Below are 7,861 nucleotides of genomic sequence, written 5' to 3'. Positions count from 1 at the left end.
GCAGTAGTTTCCTTAGCATAAAGGGATTTAAAGATGTTAGCATTTGTATTCTGATAGTTATCCCCTTATCTCTCCTTTCCTCAACACGCTGGCTCCAGTTGGACTGCAGTTCGATGGCTGTTGGCCACCAATCAGTACAATGCAATACTGGATGACTGTTTAATACTAAGCAATACAGGGAGCAAAGAAGGATTTGACAGTTCAGCTTGACCCTCCCAGTGCGTATGTTTATTGGAAAGTAAGCAGGAGTCCTGGACTGTTCTTTTTTCTGCTTCCTAGTGAATGGTGCCGGGGTTGTTGTTACTCTGCTTAACATAGCTATTGAGTGGAAAATGGAATCCTTTTGATCAGTGTGCCTTTGTACCACATCATGTAATGCATTTTCTTCTAGGATGAGAGTATTTGTTATGGCGTATCTATCTGTTATGAAAAATATTGTTGGAGTGCTTTTAAAATAAAATTGAATGGCATTCATTGGCCTTACTGCCTGCTTTGTAGCAGAATGTAATGTGTTTTGTTGCTTGCTCAAGTACAAAGCTTGTAGGAGCTGTTACTGCAGAGAAAATGTTGGTTTACTGGAATTCAGTTAGTGATTAACTGTGCCTGTTTTCACAATATTGAGTCTCCTTTTACTAAGTCACAGCTGGCAGTAACAAATGGCTTTGGGGAAGGGCAGCTTGGGAGTGGTTGGGAGTTGAGAAAAAGTCTTGTGGATGTTTGTGTCTACCACTCAAATCCTGAACCTGACTGGGCATTAAGACAATGCAAATAATTCTTTTTTACTTTATTGTAAACTTCACTTACTATCCTGGTGTCTGACTGACCTATCCTTTGTGTGGATTTATTTAGTCAATGAAGAAAACTACATTTAGTGATCTGTTCAACCAATTCCCTGTTTAAATGCTATGAGGGAAAGCTTTTAACCAGATGGGATTTAATGTAAAATTTGCTTAGTCAAAATTGCTTCTATCTTACTGGTGGTATTCAATAATCTAGACTGAGTCGGTGCTCTTAGAGACTCTGCGTTTTTCTTTGGAAGAAATGTTAAAACAATGTCAATTTGCCTGTTCCTATGGTTGAGTCAGATGGTAGATCCCAAGGCAATGTTCCCCCAGCCAAATGTTCAATTACTGTCTGTGGAGTCTTGCTGCATGTCAACTGAATGCCATGTTTGCCGATGTAAAGTACAAAGCAACTTGCATTTGTGGTTTAAGCAAAATAAAATATCAAAACTAGAAAACAAAATGGTGGGAATGCTCATCAGGCTAGTAAGCATTCGTGGAGAGAACAAATAAAAGTCGATGCTCTAGCTTTGGATCTTTGTGTTCCTTCCTAACTTTTGATCCCACGGTGAAAAGTTAAGCCTGCCTTTTCTCTGCACGGATGTTGAGTATTTTCACTTTTTCCCCCGTTTGGCATCTTTCAAATATCTTGTGAAGTTCAAAATGTTTTGCAGCCAGTCTTTTTTGAAACGTGAGACAGTGTATTTATTGGAAAATGTGAAAGAATTTGATCTTTGCTGTGCCAACATTTATTTGTCTGATGGACCAAGGGGAGTTTTAAGCAAGGTTCTGTTTTCTAACAGTGGTTTAGAGTGGTTGTGTGTTTCTATAACCCATTCTGGTTCCCCTTATTGGGAAGGAAGCTTGTTTGCCTGTGCCAACAATCTAAAATATGTGAGCTATGGTAGCTGTGTGGAGTAGTTTGATGTAAATCAGGATTATTGGTTTGAGAATTGGCATAATCCATCAAGTGGAAAGCTGAATTACTTCAATTATACAGCCAGTCTTTGAGCATCTGAAGAAAAGGCCTTTGCCAGAACAGGACCGTCATTCTAAGTGAGCATACCTAAAATATTACAAAAACAGAAAATGCTGGAAAATCTCAGCAGGTCTGACAGCATCTGTGGAGAGAGAATAGAGCCAATGTTTAGAATCTGGATCGCCCTTTGGAGCTGCTCGAAACATTAGTTCTATTCTCTCTCCTCAGATGCTGTCAGACTTGCTGGGATTTTCCAGCATTTTCTGTTTTTGTTTCAGATTCCAGCACCTGTAGTACTTTGCTTTCAGCTAAAATATTAACCCATTTCCCTTTTGGGAGCTGCTGAACCGATACTTCTAGCCATTTACAGTTCTTTATCTGTTGTGTATAAAAGAGGTGTTTATGATGGTTATATGTCTGTCAGAATCAATTACTTGAACAAATTGAATCCAATTGAGTTAGTTTTCAGGAGCCATGTGTGGTGTGAACAGGATGGCTGAATATTTTGTATGTCGAGCAGCAATTCAGACTTTGTAGTGGAGGCTTAACCTTTTGACCCTTTGCTGCGCTCAACCTTTCTGTTTCCCAATGTGATGGAGAAACGGCAAGGATTCAGGATTGATTCCATGCATCTTGTCTTCCAGTTAAGGAACTGGGAATGTGGCATCATAGTAACATTATAGAATTCAAGTACAACAGCCCAATGTTTGTGGATTTGCTTTTCCTGAATTAATTTAAAAAACGTATTTCGAGTTGGACTGTGGTGTGCTGTATTTTGCAGCCCTGGCTGTCTTACAGTAGAATTTTTAACTAGATTTTAAAGTTGTCCATGACTGGCCTCCATAGTTCATTTTAGCAATGGCTCCCTGCTTTGCAGTGTATAAAAAGTTGCTAAGCTGGCCTCCTGTACAATGCCTACTTTATTTTGAAGAATTTTAAAACACGTGCCAACACCAGCAGAAGATTGTCTTTAAAGTTGTGGTCCTGGAAATGCAATCAGTATGGGATATTGGAAAGAATGTAACCGTAGAGCAGTTAGGGTGAGGTGTGTGGAGACTGCCGGTTCTTTGAAGTTTGTCAAATGAATTCCATATGTATGAAGGAATAATAAATAACAAGCTTTGAAAAAGGTCGATATATTCAGCTACCAGACTTTTTTATTTTTATAGTACATTGTAATTTTATAGGGGGAGGGGAGGCAAGAAATGAATAGCTTGAAGGTGTTCCGAAGACTGAAAATTCATTACTATTAAAACAGGTTGTTGGTTCTTGTCTGCTGTCTGTCTTGGTGTTGCTGAGGGAGACATGGCTGCTTGACAGTCATTGAAAAGTTACTGGTTCAAAAAAACATACTGTTAACATTAAATGCCCAGAAGCACAAAAATTGTTAATGAAAGTGCATTGGACTACTTTTCTAAACAGATATGGTTATTTAAATTGAATGAACATAACAATATGCCATTTGACCCATTGTGTCTGGATTAGCTTTGTTAAACGTCAGATAAATATTAAAATGATAACTCTACTTGTAAGAATCTTCTCCAGCATCGTTGGCAGGCAGGGGATCTGCTGTGGTGGGTGTCTTTGGTTCCATTGGTATGGGGTATCAAGGGCTGCAGAGTTCAAATTTTCATTTATTCATTCCCAATGTTAATGGCTGAATTCTGATTTTAAAACTTAAATACAGTGAACTGAAAATAGCCCTTTCCAAATGTTCAGAAATTCACTTGGAGAACTAGAAAGTAATTGTTTAAATAGAATAGGAGGTTGGACACTTCTGTGCTAGGAAATCATCACACTGAAACCAGCTGTTGGCTGATATGCTGTAACTCCTTTGGCAAAAGCTTTGGCTTGGTGGCATCTTTCTGATTTCGGAGAAGGGGGTAGGAGGTGAACAGGTGGGCTAGAGAAGCATCTATCTTACCCTATAAAAGTTTGTCTAGTCGAGTGCTAACTCGACCAAAGATAATTGATATTTTTCCCCTAGTAAAGCTGGAAATATCTCCCTACATGATTGTGAGTACCCATGCCTCTGTTTAATTTGGCTCCTTAAATATGCCGGATACATTTATTCCCTTCATGTCAGCATTTCTGGCTAAGCTTAAACTCCACCAAACTTGCAAAACTGCATTGCAAGGTTTTTTGGGAATCAGTTTGTGGTTCATCTCGCATGATGTCTTCTGTGGGCAGACTAATTTCTGGGTGGTGACTGGTTCCAATGCTAATTTTTAATAACTATAACCTGCCATGTTAGAACATGTTTGACTTTGTGCGGAAGGTCAACTGAGGTGGGAGGTAAGCATTATTTTTTTAAACTACGTTCTTGAGATCAGAGGTGTTGCTTCCGGGATTGCAGCATGTTTCACACTAACTTCATTGCAGTGTTAATGCAAGTCTTTTTGATTTGATTTATTATTGTCACATGTATTAGTATACAGTGAAAAGTAGTATTTCTTGCACGCTATACAGACAAAGCATATCGTTCATAGAGAAGGAAAGGAGAGAGTGCAGAATGTAGTGTTACAGTCATAGCTAGAGTGCAGAGAAAGATCAACTTAATGCAAGGTAAGTCCATTCAAAAGTCTTGACAGCAAACGGGAAGAAGCTGTTCTTGTGACTAATAAATAAACTTGAACTTCTACTTGAGAATTCACAATTGCTATTGAGCAGTTCCAAATCAGCGCTGACCTGGCAGATGCACAGTAAAGGTAGCTCTGACCTCCGAATAGCTGCCCTATTGCACAGTTTTCTATTTCCTGCTGGCTCTGACTGTGTCTAAGTTTCAGTAAATGGCACATTAAATGTTTTTGTTTTTCTGGGCCCAGATTCTCTCACCTGGCCATTGATACTGCTCAAGGAGGCACTGTAACATGAAGGAAGAGAAAATATCCAATAATCAAACCCAGGCCTCGATCTTTGAAACATCCAGTTATCCTAGCGAGGTTAACTGACATGAAAAGTACAATTAAAGTCTAATATAACAGATTGCAAGTGAAATATTTTTCATTCTTTTTAACAGTCAATTGTAGGTTAGTATTTTGTTAATGACAATTACTGGAATTTATATAACACTTTCAGCATAGTAAAACATCCCAAGGCACTTAACAGGAGCGTAGTCAGATACAGCCACACAACAACTGTTTGTATTTAATAGCATCTTTAATATCAAATGAACACATCAGGCTGAACTTGACACCAAAACACATGAACAGATAGTGTCGATGATCACAGACAGATGGTCATAGGAGCCAATTTTAAATGCACCTTAAAGAAAGGAAGTGAGGTAGAGAGGAGGTTGTAGGAAGGAAAATGCAGTTTAGGGCAGCTAAGGACTTGCTGATAGGGCTGCAAGTGTTTAGAAATGGCATGGTAATCAGGCCAGGCAGTGAGTTGAAAATCAAGGGTGAGCATTTTAAAATCAAGGCATTGCTCAACTAGGAGTAAAGTAAATCAATTAATACAAGGCTGATGGGTGGGTGTAAGGTCATGAACAGCAGAGTTTTGGATCATAGGTTCAGAGGGTAGAATGTAGAAGATGGCTGAGGAGTGCGTTGGAAGCAATAAAGCAGATGAGATGAGGTAAATTTGGAGTTAGGTGATAGAGATGAGAGACAGTGGACTCAGCAATGGTACAGATGTGGTTGGATGCTCATCTCTGGGTCAGAATAATGTGATATTGGACAGCTGAACAAAAATTTGGGTCAATGGCAGGTTTATAGAGGTGCCTTAAATGAGCAGAGACTATATAGTAGGTGTGATAGGGAACTCTATAACTTGGGGCACAGACAGCTGAAAGCGTGACTCCCAATGATGGATCAATTAAAATTTGAGGGTTGTCAATCTGGAGGTGGTTAGATGAAAGACCTGTGATGGTGCACTTGGTGTTTTTTTTGTGGCTATTTATTTTGAATCTGCACATAGTGTCTGTTTTTTTGTTGGCTCAGTTGAGAAGTGTGCATACTGTGGAACTGCATACAATGTCCAGCTTTGATTCCTGTCTCTGTTGAGGTTAGGTGGCATCAACCAGCTGCCCAAGCTTAGCCCATCAGAAAAATCAACTGCACTTTCCTGCTCATATTGCTGCTTGAATTGTGGCTTTATGGAGTGAGGACAGGATCACTGTTACAAGCTTTACAGCCTGTAAGCTCTCTGGGTTGATGTATAAAAGATTGGTGAGTTGCTGGGAGGCTAGTGTGTTCATAGAACCATATTCAGTATGAACAAATGTCTTCAGAACAAGAAGCAAATTGTTTAGAAATAAGGCGCTTTCAGTTTGTTGAAATCTTGTGGAGACTGATGTCTTGCACTGAAGAAATAGCTTTTTAAAGTAGAAAGCTATAATGGCAATCTGGTCTGGTATTGCAAGACCCGATTTAAGAATCCAGTTGCATAGAGTGACTCGAAATCTGGTGTCTATTGATCCTTAAAGCTGAGTAACCAAAATTAATTTGAAGGCAGGAGAAAGGAAATGAATGAGAATTTGGAAGGAAAAGTTGTTTGGTTCACAAACCTCCAGATCCACCTGTATGACTTTTGTAAATTTATTTTCCCGTTGGAGCTTTGTTTCAACTTCACTTTCCTTTTATTGTGGTTTTTAAAAAATGTCCCTTATCCCTAACTCGGGCAATAAAGAGCATGTTGATGTGATTCCAGTCTTGGTGGTTTATTTTTGATTAATTGTTAATTTTAGAAAATCAGATGAGGTTGAGGTTTGTATAGATCTGTGTCACATTGATTGGGGGGAACCGGGGGGAGGCTTAATTAAGCCTTTCATACTTCAGCCATAGATTTAAAATGAGTTTGAGCATAACATGGACTCAACAGTGCCAATTTGTAGCATTGTGCTGTGGCCTTGCAAGTTAAGTGACAAAGCCTACTATGAACATTTGTTCTTAGAAAGTGTTCTGGGTAATTTAACTAATTCTTTCCAAATGCATGTTATTAGCCAGACAATGTTGCAGAATGGAATTAGTTAGGAGATCTCATTGTGGAATAGGTGGTATTGTAAGTTCCTGCACCTGAGAAATAAATGAGTCGTTCTTGGTACACATTTGAAAATAGTGTAAAGACTTCTGCAGAATGCTTATAGGTAAGATGATGCAATTTATTTTGTTAAATTGCTTTACATTTTTCAACTTTTTTTTTAAAGGATGGCTGTCTTTGTCACATTCAATCCCTTCTCTGTTCCACCAACTGGCCCAACATCCTTGACTGACTATTCAACCACTGTAGCTATCCCCTCCAACCACACCTCATCCCTCCCAACTGTTCAAATTCATCTGGCAAGCCATATTGATCCTTGACCAACAGCTTCCATTTCTTTTAAATTCCCCCATCTGTTGCATCATCTACCACCTAGGGTTTGCATGACTGGGAAGCAGTAGTGACAAGGACAGGCATCAAAGGATTTTTGGCAATCAATTTTATATTTTTAATCTGAAAAGATGGGTAGTCTTTTTAGGGTATAGTAAACAATGCTTTGAACAACAGAACTTTTTGTATCCTAACATCTGACACAATTATCTCCCTAATTTTTATGACTATTGACATTTTCATCATATTAACTGCAGAAGTTAGCTGCGATTAATTTTGTAAGCCCAGATTTACTCCCTAAATGCAACAATAATCAGCCTTCATAAAACCATATGACAAAAATCTAAAATGCATATTAGTATCCAGCTGTGTTTGCTAAGATTAAATATATTAACTTCTGACAGGCCTACTTGTAAAACACTGTTGTTTTTGTGGGACTTACAATAAATAGTGCATTCATATGAAGTTCTTTAGCAGGAAATGTTTTCCAAGTAAATGACCTAAAATGAAATCAAGCTAGTACTTTTTTTGTCGGAGAGTTCATCTTTGGGTCACAGGGGCCCTAGTTGGACTTGTTTTCGCATGGCAGAGCTGCTAGCATAGTAATGTGATTCAGATTCATTACAGGAGGATAATTGGTTTTCTGTAACCTGATTGGCTAAAGTGCCGCATAGCGCTTTTTAGAATATTTTGCTTAACCAACCAAGAGTCTTGGAAATAGTGCAGTCTGCATTAGTCTGGATTTTCGTTTATTGCCACAGTAGCATTTTGTCTCTGGTAGTAAGAT

At 38.7% G+C, this 7,861-nt stretch overlaps 1 protein-coding gene across 1 annotated transcript in view; it reads left to right on the top strand.

The window, feature by feature from the left end:
- Positions 1 to 217: 217 nt before the first annotated feature.
- ctnnb1 (catenin (cadherin-associated protein), beta 1) overlaps positions 218 to 7,861 on the top strand; it is a 32,587-nt gene continuing 24,943 nt past the window's right edge. The window contains exon 1 of the mRNA XM_078199466.1: positions 218 to 238. The gene's annotated coding sequence lies outside the window, so the exon portion shown is untranslated. The remainder of the gene's footprint in view (positions 239 to 7,861) is intronic.

Source organism: Mustelus asterias, chromosome 2 (assembly GCF_964213995.1).
Source record: "Mustelus asterias chromosome 2, sMusAst1.hap1.1, whole genome shotgun sequence".
In the NCBI taxonomy this organism is placed as follows: Eukaryota; Metazoa; Chordata; class Chondrichthyes; order Carcharhiniformes; family Triakidae; genus Mustelus; species Mustelus asterias.
This window is presented reverse-complemented; position numbering and strand designations above follow the sequence as displayed.